Source organism: Syngnathus scovelli, chromosome 17, assembly GCF_024217435.2.
Source record: "Syngnathus scovelli strain Florida chromosome 17, RoL_Ssco_1.2, whole genome shotgun sequence".
NCBI lineage: Eukaryota > Metazoa > Chordata > Actinopteri > Syngnathiformes > Syngnathidae > Syngnathus > Syngnathus scovelli.
In genome coordinates, this window is record NC_090863.1 from 10,132,610 (window position 1) to 10,146,980 (window position 14,371).

At 39.8% G+C, this 14,371-nt stretch overlaps 1 protein-coding gene and 1 long non-coding RNA gene across 3 annotated transcripts in view; both read left to right on the forward strand.

Annotated features, from left to right (window-relative positions):
* LOC125985091 (uncharacterized) overlaps positions 1-612 on the forward strand; it is a 56,157-nt gene extending 55,545 nt beyond the window's left edge. For both annotated transcript variants that reach the window (XR_007487215.1, XR_007487214.1), the window contains 2 exons: positions 29-96; positions 450-612. This is a non-coding gene — a long non-coding RNA (uncharacterized lncRNA). The remainder of the gene's footprint in view (positions 1-28; positions 97-449) is intronic.
* Positions 613-4,507: 3,895 nt separating this feature from the next.
* rnf220a (ring finger protein 220a) overlaps positions 4,508-14,371 on the forward strand; it is a 133,736-nt gene continuing 123,872 nt past the window's right edge. The window contains exon 1 of the mRNA XM_049747532.1: positions 4,508-4,551. The gene's annotated coding sequence lies outside the window, so the exon portion shown is untranslated. The remainder of the gene's footprint in view (positions 4,552-14,371) is intronic.

A 14,371-nucleotide genomic window follows, 5' to 3' on the forward strand; every position in this document is an offset into this window, starting at 1 on the left:
TGATTAAAGTTATTTTCCATCTTCAAAGCTTTGCATCAGAGCAGCAACATCTGAGATGGCCAGACGGAACACAGCCGGTTGGAAAATAAAAAGGAGGTGACACTGAAATGGCCTGCCTGCTCTGCATGCTTCTTGCTGTTATGCATCAATCTGTCAGGCAGCCTTATTACTATTCAGATTACACACAGCGCACACACTATTCAGATCAGAGGCTGAAGTGCACAGGATGTGGAGTGGTGTTTCACAGACATAAGTGACCTTTTCAATCGTTGCTGGACACTTTGAGTCGGCAGTGAATCCATCTCTGCGAACTGGTGTGATGGGCCAATTCGTTGAGGTCCGTCCAACGCTTTGAGGATCTGCTTGTGGGCTGCTCTAATGCATGCACATTACATTTCTTCACACCACCTGCACTTGTACACTTATTTGATTCTTTTGCCTTTTTGCAGGTTGCTGGTAGTGGCCGCTTGAATCACAAAGAAAACATTTTCTTATTGTTCTTTTTTTTTACTACTTTGTTTAACCCTTGTGCTGTGTTCGGGTCTGTGGGACCCGTTTTCATTTTTTTATTAAAATAAAAATGATACAATTAATAAATTTTTCAAACTGAGACTCACTGACTCATTTTCTGTGAAGAACATATATCAGAATACATGATGTTATAAATGTGACCTAGCAAAGGTAAAGGACAAATATTAACGATATATATTGTTTATACTGCTTGCAATTGGGATAAGGTAAACATCTGTTGAGTATTTTAACATAAAAGTGTTTGATTGTGAGGCATTAAAAGCCACAAAATGCAATGGGTCCATCAGACCCACAAATGCTGGCTGAGTAACAATATTATGAACATTACACAAAGGTTAAGACTCAAACAATTATACAACCACACACGCACGCAATCAACTGCCTGGATTCTTCCCATTACTTCATGAATCTTTTGCGAACAGCATGGGTCTAGCAATTACAAGAGGATGCTCCCCCCCCCCCCCCCCCACCAGATTTCCCACAATTAACGGACACACACACACGCTCATGCTATAATGGTGTGTTCCTTCATGGTGGCTGGTTCTCTTTCATGCATCTCAAGCTGCGGTCCTAGTTAATTATCCACACCATTAATTTATTGGGTTTGTATATTTGTTGCTTGTTAGCTCTCCAGTGAGAGGGAGAACACACAAATATCCCATCTTTTCATAATCATCTCTCTTTCTCTTCAACACCATCAATATTTTGTTGTCTACACATGTACAATAACAGATGGCTGTGTGTAAAAAATGTTGCATAACACCCATAGGAGTCAATATAGTCCCCTCCCCATAAATTGACATGGGCCGTGTCAAAAAAATTAAATTAATGTATAAGATAGAATCACCACATGGAGATTACATTTATTTTTTTGTGTAGACAGTTAAACTGGGAGTATTAATTACTAGCCCTGTGCAATCAAAAGAGATCAAATGGTGTCATTTATTTATTTATGTATTTATTTCTTTATTTTTTTATTTATTTTTTTATTTATTTACACACCTGCCTACAGCACATGGCTCTCACAATTGACAGTGCATGTCAGAGCAGCAACCAACCAAGCATGAAGTCAAGGGAATTGTCGGTTGACCCCAGAGACAGGATTATCTGGAGCGACAGATCAATGATGTCAGATAAATGGAAGAAGTTCTGAACTACCAGGACTCCTACCAGAGCTGTCTGCTCATCTAAATTGAGCATTTGCAGGAAAAGGGCCTTCATCGGGGAAGTGATCAAGGATGGTAAAACTACCAGAGCTGCAGCATTCCAGAAGGACAAACATCTCTGCACCAGTCCACCGACCAGTTCTGTATGCAGCCATGTATAAAGACATCCTGGATCCAGAGCAAACTTGACCTCAGACTGGAGTGACACTTGATCTTTCTGTAAGACAATGACCCGAAGTGCACAGCCAAGATATCAACAATTGAATTGAATATCATTGGAGCAGGGATATGTGATGTTAATGTTAGCAGTGGCGGCTCGTCAATAGAGGGCACTAAATCACCGCCCTCCCGCCCAGCTGAGTCACATTGAAAGGGACAACAAATAAATATCAAAAATAAAAATTAATTACACAGTGTGGAAAATGCACTTACCAACTAGCGTTGCATTATTAGAATGAAACTAGTTGTTTATTTAATGATTCCGATTAGTCTATCAGTGCAGAGACAATTAAAGAAGTTGAAGAAACTATTTTTTTATTTGTTGTTTTTAACCCACTGCAGCATAATTTTGATAGTAGACATACCAATTGATATTTTACCTCTTGGTACCAAATAATAACCTCCATAAATAACCGACATTAGACACTGAGCCAGAAAAGTCAGCAGTCAGAGACACAAAGAGAATGAGTGGCAGACATCTTAATGGAGGGACCGGACAAGGACTAAAAAGGAAGAGTGAAATCATTAGGATGCAAATGAGAGAGGACGATTACCGTGTGTGAGAGATTGAAAGAGATACTGTATAAAAGGAGTGTGCGATTGAGTCGTCTCACACAGTTGTGAGACGTAACAACCATCACATGTTCAGTGTCAAGATCCAAGTGCCAGGCGCAATTAATTTTATAATGATGACTAGTTTTCAGGCCACACGAATTTTGCTATAATCTACAAATATTCCCAAACACAGTGTGAAGAGTACAATAGAATCTCAAGACGTTACTTTTAATTCTATCAGCGAAAAATACCAAAAGGACGAAAACTCAGAAATTAGGGCCCGTGGTCTCAAATGGGTCCTTTAAAATGCTAAAGACCTAAAACTCAGAGTTAGCAACACCCACTTATTCTTAAAAGCCGTGATCTAAATCTTACTGAACATCTTCTCAAGACGAAGTCAGGAGAAGGCACATTTCAAACCTGAGAGGGTTTATTTCTCCACTGGAAGGGTGACAATATTGTCCATGTGTTAAGGCATGCTAGGAATCATGATTGCAACCTTATCAGAAGGTATCAGATCAAATGTTTACCTCTCTCACCCATCCAGCAAGGTGAGAGGATTCGCTAAACTAGCCTGTGTCTTTGCTCTTGAGTCTGTCCATAAAACAAAAATATATGTAGCGGCTCAGCCCAAAGCCATAACCAAATAAAATCCGTTCAAGTGTCTTCCAAGGATTTCCGATGTGTCATAAAAATCACTTTTTATTTGTTTTTGTTTCTTTCTTTATTTCCATCAACTTTGGCATTGTCCTGTCCATAAATCAACATCTTACAAGTTTCTATCTCTTTAACCCTCTGTCTCAGATTTCCTCTTTAAGAGTCTCCCAGGGCAGCATGTAAGATTTATTTCGAAATATACATTCTTATCTTTTGAAAAGTGATGTACTTCCTGTTGAGAAGAGATCTGTTGGGCACACTCATCATGATGGGTCGTTTTTGTTTTTATTACTCGATCTGTTCAATTCCCATTATGATATTTGCTTTCTGTCACAGATTTTTTTTTGTCTCTACTCCCAGCTTCTAAGTCTTCAACGCTGATTTTTTTTCTGAATATTATGGGAATGAGCTCTGTCGAGTTTACCAAAAGCAGGATCTGCACGATTCAATTTGATGTTAAATAAGTTGACTTTAAATGAATCACAATTGATGATTTTGGCAGTGTCCCCTTGCGTAGGCGCCCCCTCCTTCCCCTCCTTCAGTGGTGTATCAGCACTCCATGTTAATGACACTTGACAGATAGTTGAAGGGCACGGGCTGCTCCCTGTCAGCCCTGTTTTGGACTCATAATTATTTCACCAGTGTCACGTCACTGTCACCCTTGCCTGCTTCACACCATCTCAAACACACACATACAGACTCCCTCCCCCTCTGACTGCTATGCCTTGAGGAGAGTATGTCTGTTCATTGGGCTGTCACTCGACCTCAGCGCTGGCCATTTTCCTGCCAAGACAAGCATTGCTGCCACAACAAACCAGAACCACAGCTTTGTGTGCTTAAAGGAATGTAAATGCCTTAAATTCATTCAAACAGGGATTTGAGGAATTTAGAAAGTAAACATCAGATGGCCAGAACTACTATACTATTCAAAAGTATTATTTTAAATTTTCCCTTATCATTTGACTACCTGCAATAAAATAATTAAATATTATATTCAGAAAATAGTACCATGTGACCAAGGCCATTCCAAGACCAATGTGGTGCCTAAGCCAATATTTTATATGGTGCCCTCCAAGTTATTTTAAAAATGTGCAGCTTGCCCTCTTGAAAGAGATTTATCTGGATTTTACAATCAAACCAGTTTTTCTTTTGCTACTTTTTATTTGAGCATTCAGTACATCAAAATGTTTTATACCCTAAATTCATTTTGGTCTTTCACTTGCACCTATCACTCCCTTACTCATTTATTTACCTCTCAGTGCACGTTTTGGTTTGAACACAAGAGGGTGGCGTCGACCGGGTTGTGTGGGCAGTAGTTAGGCCAACCAAATGCACCTGTGGACAGCTTCCACCAGGTAGAAATTGAGTAACCAGGTACGCTGCTCGAGACTATCGGTGCATGGGGAAGTGCAGACATGCACTGGTGAGTAGCCCTCAGTTTTTTTCACAAGTTAATTCATTGTGGTTTTAGACTGTTTAACATGTAAGACTGTACATTTAAGAGACTATTGATGTGTTTGCATTTGTGTATTTGAAACTTTATGTTCATGTGATCAATGAAGGACCTGTAGTATGCAGTTTTTTTTTTTGTGGGTTTAATTCTCACACCTTGGAAATACAAGGGTGAAAAGATAAGAAGAGATGCAAGTGTGACTGACAAACATCTTGAGGATTTAAAAAAAAAGGCAAAGATTGGAAAGTGGAAAAGGACAGTGAAGATTGATAGAGAGAGAGGGAGCGATCAATGATTTAAACAATAATACAGCCTTCTGTATTCACTGTCACACTCACTCGTTGCTGCCATCACAATTGTCTCGCAGACAAAGACAAGAAGAGAATGTCTGTCTGGTACAAGCTCCATCTTTTCAAATCACCATCCTCACATCGCTCAGCTTCTTGTTTCTTCCTCTTCCTCTTTCCAATGTCTGATGTGATTTCCCTTTTCTTGGTCATGTCATCTTGGTTGTTCATACGATATCTTTTTATGTACGTCAAACTGCATCCTTGGTTGACACATTCATTTTGATTTTTCCATTTGTCAATCCCTGAAAATTTTGTTGGATTTTTAATACACATTTAAAATGGCCGCATCCCGTACTAATCCTTGCAAAGATTTTTTTGCAAAATAGAAAAATTGAGCTACAACCAGGCACTCATTCACTGTACGAGTAATCATACCTGGTCATATGTGCAAAACTACCTTGTCCTTTAAAAGCTGACACTCACCTGCAACTGACAGGCTGTGCATTCAACGTAATTGCAAGGAAGCCAATCAGCAGCCAAATCTCCCTCACTCTTCACCTCGCCACGTTTGTGCCTCTCTTTCCCACCTCTAGCCTTCTGTTGAAATTAAGGTGGGCTGACAAACAAATTAAATCTGTCACATCCTGTTTGCATGAACCAGACAGGAAGTCAATATCATCAGCCATGTTGAATAGCCTGTGTTGTAATCACACTTCTCTGCCATGGCAACGGAGATGAGGATTTGAGATGAACAAAGCGCCATGGGCTCACGTTTCCTGTCTTCTGCAGGGATTCAATAATTCCATATGGGTTATTGATGTTTTCTTTAAAACCCTTTGAAGCGCAACATGGGTCTAAAGTGACCTGGCATTGGGTTGCTATGTTATCATTTACAAGAATAATATGTTGAGTAAACGTACAATCTTTTTGTACCTCTCATAGATATATGTACAATTCTTCACCATGTGTCCTTGTGACTGAGAAGTTCTTTAGGGAGAAACTGAATTTGACCTCTATGGAGGAAAAAGTAATCAATATTTTTTATTTTTTAGTCCAAAAGTTATAAATACTATAAAAAGGAATGATCTGCGGTAATAAGAAAAAATATTTCTATAACGTCCACTTGGAGTATTAAATACAAAAAACGATTTATTAAATAAGAAACAAAACTTATTCAGCGTGGGAAATGAATGCCAATCATTTTGGAAACAAGTCAAAAAAATCGTTCTAGGTTTAGTAAGAGCTATTCTTCAATTTGGGTGAATGAGTTTGTAGCCTTCTGTTTCTCTTTATGTACGTTGCAACCGGTTAGCGCCGAGATAGGCTGAAGTTCACTCGTGACCCAAAAGAGGTCAATAGTTAATAGTTGTTGTTTTGGTTCAGTCTCTCTGTGGTACCAAATAGTTTTGTGTTTTGGGACCCCTGGTGAAAATGATCCCATTTCCTCTGTCACTTATCCTTAAAGCAATTCACTAATGAAAGACACCTTTAAACTCAATGACTATTTACCTGAAATGAAATTGTGTAATTTCTCACACACTCACACACTCACACTTGAAGAAAAGGTCAAAGGTCAACATAGACCTCTTGACTTTAGCTTCTGTTTATCAGATCAATGCAGTTCAATTCTTGCCCCCCCCCCGCAACACTTTGTCCCTCTGTCACTTAGACATACACTCACTGCTGAGTTCCAGTCCCAGTGGAGATGGAGCTAATATCAGCAACATCAGTTATATGCTTCGGGCTGCGCGTGTACGTCTGTGCGGGGAAAGGACAAGGGTCAAAGGTCAAGTCACCTTCAGGGTTGCTTTGCCACCATTTGAATATACTAAGACATGACGTGTTAAATCTATAGTGATTCAAATGACAAATTACGTAATGAATCATAATATGAATAAAATTATTGTAATGATAATACAAATAAACAAAAAAGTTGAGTTGAAAAATCAATGCTATAGTGGACTCAACTTTAATATCATATCGATTAACATCAACTTTTGGGTTTGGGCAAGAAATGTTTTGCATTTTCTTTATTCACTCCATTTACTGTGATATTTCCATCGCTTGATCCTGTGTTCAACCCTCTTTCCTTCCTGCCCTCCAGTTAAGTCCTGTTTACTCGTTTGACCCCATTGCTCTACTGTTTAAAAATGCATGAACAATAAATAAGGATGGTCTCTCGCCCCCTCTCAATAACTCATTCCCTCTCCATTCATCCAACTATCCATCAATCTGCTCATGTTTGCGTAGAGCTCATTCAGGGTCTTCAAGGAATGGAAATCTTCCGGAGTGACCTGGCTCTTACTGAGGTGACTAACTCATATCCTCCCTGTCAACATTTACTAGTATTTGGCCACAAGATAGAAACCTCAGAGGGACTCCATTTATTTTTTTAATGATCAGACTGACCCCAAAACATTAAAAGCCACAGCACATACAGCATTTAAACTAGAGAGCCGATATTCGGGTCACTCAATTATCCTCATTTACACGTATTTAAAACCTGCAGCAGTTTGAATTAAAAGGCCTTATTTCATAGTTACTCATTTTAATGAAATGTCTCATTTTTATATTTCATTAGCAGAAACAGCAGAATAACATGAACTGCCTCAAATGCGTGAGTCAAGGAGGTCAACAGAGGTCATAACATTGGTTTATTCTTGTTCTGTTGACGCTCATCCAGTACATATCAGGCAGATGGGCATGCAAGAAACAGACCCAGATTAGCATTTTGTGGTAGAAGACAAGCTGCAACTATGTAGCTTTCCAATCAAAATCAAAATACACACACACACGTCATTGCACTATACATTAGTAGCCTACCTTGATTTATGACTGCACCAACTTGCATAGTTTTTAAAGTAGAGCAGGAGTTTACTTTAAAAAAAAATCTGCATTCAGATGATCGTATTTCATGCAACTACTTGACTAATTGAATATTTTCAACAAAAAAACTTTTCAGTGTAGATGAGGAAAAAATTGATAACTCTGATTCAGTGTGACTTGTGTGCCGGTTCTAGTAAATCAACATAGGATTATAGCGTTATTGAACAGATGTCTACTCGCACTCATTAGAAGTGCAAAAAGTAGATGGGTGGGGGTGAGGGGAGGGGGGGCATTGCAAGGACAAATGTTTTAAAATTGTGAGCCAGTCATCAATCTTTCCCCAGATCAATTTTCGAAAGGCCAAGTGATCATGAATAAAGCTTGAATGGGGTTAATCTGTGGAAATTATTTCGTTATTAATAATAATTTCTCAAATATCTAATGGCTCGTAAAGACGGACTGTATCCCTAATCAAATCTGATAGGAGAGTTTGTCTTTGTGCATCAGAAAATGTCCTCCCCTTGATCGTGGCGTATGAATTTATTTCCTATGAATACTCTCCTATGAAATATATTTTTAGCTAGCCTTCTGCATAAAACAAACACCTGGGCTTGATAATTTTGAAGTAGTTATCAATAGTGACGATGATAAAAATAAACATTCGGTTGCTCTTGACTGTTAAATGGTAAATTTGTGCGTGCGTGACTTAAACTCATGTTCCGTTGTGACAAATGTGAAGAAAACCCTTTATTAAATGTTCCGCTATTATATCCATGCTTGTGTATGTTTTGGAAGTTGAGACAAGCATAATGAAGTAGCAGAAAGCTGCCTTCATCCGCAGACCCCTTAAACAAGCAATTATGGTTAATTTGTCCTTTAAACAGACATGGGAAGTCATTTGTCTGAAAGCACACACACACAGAAGCACACACACTCGCACAATGGGAGAATATTCATGTCTCAACCTCCCCCTTCACAAACACTTAGAGCTAATTATTGTTATTAACATCATGGTTGAAATCCCTCCACAAGGACATGTCAGCACACTTCAACATCTGCACCCTTTTTTTTTATTTTCATCAAAGAAATGAAAGAAATGGGGGAGGAGGAGGTGGGAAGAAGTGACACATAAAGATATCTTGGGATCACCTTGAAAAAGCATCATCAAAATGTACTACTTGTCCAAGTCCTTTTGTTTAACATACAGTTTCACCACAATAGATATGAGCTCTTAAAACACATTGGTCCAATCTAGGCATGAATATTGATTTAGCCATAAGCAGCACCATTCCCATTATTGGCAAAACTATGCTTATCGTATCATTATTTTCGTCACCTGCTATTATGTGCAAGAATATGACAATGGTAATATGTTGAATATAATTATAAGCTATAAAACACTGGAGTAATGGAATCATTCGTATTCATGATCAATGCCAGGCTGATGGGAAAGATCAATAAACCATATATGCTTAACATACATGAAAATGCATGTGATTTGAAAGAGCCATGTTGAGCAAAGTACTTGTAAAAATGAGTGATCTGGAGTCTGAAGAGTGGTGATGACTTTTAACTTTACATATCACTCTGCTTTAGATGTGTTCTAAATTGTTGATTTGAAATGTCAACGGATTTTGATGCGCGTAGGTGACGAACGGCAAAGGAACTACCGTATTTTCCGCACTATAAGGCGCACCTAAAAGCCGACAGTGCGTCTTATAATCAGGTGCGCCTTATATATGGACCGATATTGAGCCACTACAGCAGGCGCGTCCAAAGTCCGGCTCACGGGCCAAATGTATATATCTTATATATGGACAAAGTTTTAAAATGGGCCATTTATTGAAAGTGCGCCTTATAATCCAGTGCGCCTTATATATGGACAAAGTTTTAAAATGGACCATTCATTGAAGGTGCGCCTTATAGTGCGGAAAATATGGTACCTTCGGCTGCCAAACAATATGCCAGATGCAAATAAACGTAACAAAGGACCCCTTCGACTGCTTTGGCTTGTAACATTAAATTCTGACCAAAAAAAAAACCTTTTGAACTAGTGGATTCTTCGCTAACAATAAACCCTCAGAAAGACATGATAAGCTGTCTTGCTGTTATTTCTAATGCATCTGTCAGATCACAAGTTAGCCCCCCCCCCCCCCCCCCCCCCACTACCACCACCAACAACCACCCAGCTCCTATTGTCTCTGACAGTTGGCTTGCTGCTCACTGAACTCATTCAGATTTCTTCTGGCCACTTGAATTTGTCACTTGACTTCTCTGTGTAATGTTCACTTCTTAAACACTGCAATGGCGGCGTGTGCAATGGGCTCACAAAATTCCATCACACGGTTGTGTCTTGGCTGAAAACACATGGCTAATAGAGTCACTGACTGTCAGGCTGCCAAGTCAGGCAAAAGGCCTCCAGATAGCCACCATGATGAACCTGTCAAAGGTGATCTCATTTTTCCTTCAAACACAATACAAAGGCCTGCTGAATCATGACAAAAAAAAACAGAAGTCTGCATTGTACTCAGTCCCCCTGGGGTTCTTGTAAAACCAAAACAATCTTACAACTGTTTGACCAAATCTGCCTGGAAAATTCGTAAAACTCGCATTACATCTGAAGAAGTATGTGCCATGTGTCTTTGACCAGTAATTCTATATCTCCATTACAAGAGCTCTTGGAGAATATGGCACAATAATATGCAGCATAAAATCAATGGCTTGTTTAATTCAAATGGGGGCGGGGTGCGGGGGGGTCAGCCATCCTTGTTATCCCATTTGACGCACCATTAAACATTTTTAGGAATAAACATTATTTTTAGCTTGATCATAGATTCACAGATTCACTAGCCACATAATTGCTATAAAAATAACATTGGGAAAACTCATCAACTCGTGTAGTGACTTTTTTTCTTTCTTATCTCTGGATCTCCTCTATAGACTCTGGGCTTCCTCTTTTGTTTTTACCGACATGTCATTTTATATATATTGCCCTTGATAAACTTTCCCTCAGGAGATGTCAGAAATTAATTTCTTTTGGTCTTTAATTGTAGAACATGTGCTGTGATGCCCCCCCAAAACATCAGCCCCCATCCATCCCCCCTACACTGTGATTTTTCAAAGCTATTTTAAGACAATGTGTGATTATCTGTGACATTGCTTGACATGTGCCTCAAGGCTGCTTCTGTCTTCACTATCTGTGCTCCCACCCTCCTGTCTGCTGCTCTCTTTCTTCCTGTCTCCTTCTAATCAAAAAGCCAAACCAGGCAGAGAGCTCAGAGCAAATAACAAGTCACTCCCTGTGGATGTTTGAAGATGACGGAGGGACCGGAGCGACCAGGGAGGAAATGCACTCTGACTGTTCCCTGTCTTGAAGTCAACACAATGTTTTACACCTATTGTTGCTCCACCTTTTTTCCTTCCAAATTTCTGCCCTTTTTGTTGTGTTGTGAGATACACCAGGACATTCTGTTCCCAAACTATTTACTGAGACATTAGCAAAAGTCAAGTATTAACAATTGTGCACCAAATAGTAGCATTCACAAATGAGATGTTTTGACCAACAGCACCTTATTATCACATGACGACAAGGACTGCCTTCCAAATGGCATGGACGTTGGATTTAAGCTTTGATTAAGCAACTGGAAGTTTAGGGTTTTAAGAACACAAGCAAAATATCCACATCGGTTTCCTCCCATCTAAAACTCCCACGTTTGCCATCCAGACTCTCCAATGACCTCATTAAGAAGATTTTGCAGCAGCTCTGGGAAAGCAGACAAACATTTTGCATCTGAAGAGAGTACAGTCATTAATTGTGAAACTAGAAGATCATATGCCAGCAGTGGCTGTGTGCTGGGATTGATGCCCAAAACATGGACTTTATTTTCATGGTATAGGTTTTACTCCTTGTCTAGGGATAATTTTGTATAGTGTCATTCTTGCCGGAAGTAGCATAGAGTCTAGCCTTTGTTGATGTAGGGAGTTTGTTTCATTATATCAATTCATTTCAACACTTTTTTAGACCATGATCTTCCTCAGTCATCACTAAATCTTTTACCGTAAATTTCGGACTATAAGCCGATACTTTTTTCGCTAATATTAAACCCTGAATCACGAATTTTACCTGGTGCGGCTTATAGTCCGGTGCGGCTTATAGTCTGAAAATTACGGTACTTCCTGTGACACAATACAGGTGCCGAAAAATGTTGCACTCTGTTTCTAGCATCATAGTTCTTTTCGGGGTGAACTCTCACTCATCGTGTATTTCAGTTTTGTCTGGGACATCCATTCTTTTATTTTTCCCTTCCCCCTTCTTCTGAATTTCTGCTCTCCTCAGTGACAAGTCATTTTGTCATCTAGCAAAAGAGCCACTGAAATGAAAATAATCACAACAACAGGTCATAATATGTAACTTTTTGTTCCACATCGAAGCAATCCATTATGCTTCCATTTTTCAGCGCAAAGCCGTCGTTTGCAAGATGGGTGCTTTGTCTGGTCTGAGAGTGGCTTGAAAGCCATATTATTATTATTAGAGCAGAATGCAATGGCAGGCAGCGAAACATTGATGAAATTACCTGTCTCCCTTCCCTCAAAATGTTGCTCATGTATCATAGCCGAAACAAATACCACATAATTACTTTATTAATCAGATCATGTATGTTTCCTCTTCCGTCCTTTTTTTTTTTTTTTTCGTTGGTACACGAGTCAAATGCATGTAATCACTGGTTCTGTAATGTAATCGGATCAGGGCCATGTAATTCTTCATCTTCCAACAGCTCCCCGGAGCAACGGATCCGAGAGCGAGATGAATGTGGATTCACTCTTGCCCCTCGTCTCCCCACTTTGCTTTTACTAAATGTGGCTCCTTCAGTGCGGTTAACCGCTTGGCCGTGTAGCCGCTGGCAGCTGCGTCTCCCGCCACAAGACAATATCTCTCCTTCTCACTTGTCTCTCCATCTATTTACCAATCCATCCATGCCCCAACATCCCTGTCGTCCTCCTCCTCCCCGTCCTCTTTCCTCCTTCTCGTCAACCCCAGCCACCCTTTCCCATTGCCTCCTCCTCTCTCCCTCCAGTGGCGACACCAACCATCAGGTCCCATCTATCTGTGTGTACGTCAGCAATTAGAGCGCTGTGGCAGCCAAATGCCAACCATATCCCCAAGCTACCCCCCCTGCCCCCCCCGTACACACACATACACACACGCGCACACACACGTTCAGACGAAAACAGCAAGAGAGCAAATCACACCATAATTTACAATCTTGCTGTGCTAAAATCTCATTATATCATAGACATATGGATATGGCTGCATGCACGGCTCGGAAGCAAGAACTATAAATTCCACCTGTCGTAAATTATTAAAAAGAACGATATGCGTGACCATTGCCCGTTCAGATAAGCTGTAAATCACAACTCATATATTTTGTTTAACAAATTAAGACCAATTTGGTGAAATACACCTTGCGTGGTATTAGTCAGATAGTTCATATCGTACTATATTTTCGCATTTCAAAAGAATGTCTGTCAACAATTTTAATCCACTCCCACCTTCTTAGACATAGACGTCACTCAGCACCCTTGTTTAAAAACTTGTTAATTTGTTTATGTGGTAAGCAGAGAAATGAGACCAATATCGTGCCAGCCTAACTATTCATCTTTACTCCATCATTATGGCGTAAACAAAACGGTTTTACAACACTAAGGGCCCTACTTTTTTTTCCCCCCAATACTAGCACCACATGTACGCTGATGTAATGATGTTATATGAATGAAATACAACCGCATCCGCCACACGTATAGTATTTTTAGCACGGTCTTGATAAATTCCACCAAAATCACCTTACACCACCCGCGCCACAACTTAGACCTGGTTTTACCCGGTTTAAAGTCAAGTGTATTTTCTGTCACCCAAAAAAAAAAAGCCAAACCTGGTCCCTGCACGAAAATGAGTGCCGATTTTTACGTTTAGCACATATGTACATAGGGTTTCCAGACGTGAGTTTTTTTGAACAGAGAATATACACATAATGCCTCTGTCGACATGATTTTGACAGCTGCTTGTCCTGCCTTACCGATGAACATGCGCTGATGGACCGAATCTTGACGGAAGCCTACGACAATTGGGTGGGGTCTAGTTGCTGACAGACTTGTGTGACATCTCACCCAGTCCAGAACACAGAATGATATTTATCTGATAGTCTGACAGCATGACAGTCGTGAATGCCAAAAAAGTCATTTAGTTTGAGATGGCCATGAAACAGAAAACAGTGCGCCAACATCCATCCTTTCTCTATGGAGCTAATCTTGGTTAAGGTCAGAGCTATGCTGAAGCTGGCTTCAGGAAGAAAGGCAATGACTCCAGCGAATTGCAGGGCATGTAGACACGAGGGAATGCGTGCGTGTGTGTAAGTGTTTATTCATTTCCATTGCAATTAAGTAACCAAATGTGGAGGAAGTAATTTGAAATCTTGACTCATTTAGCTTCCACACTTAAGTATATTACATTTGTGGAAAAAAACATGGCTTATATCTACATTTCAGTTGTGAGGTCCTATGAATACTTTGATCAAGGTAGACTCTAGAAAAAAACTGAGATGCCTTCATGTCTGTTTTTTTTTTCAACTCAAGTATGTATGTGCATCTGAAGTGGCTTTTGCTCTCGAGTTGTGGAC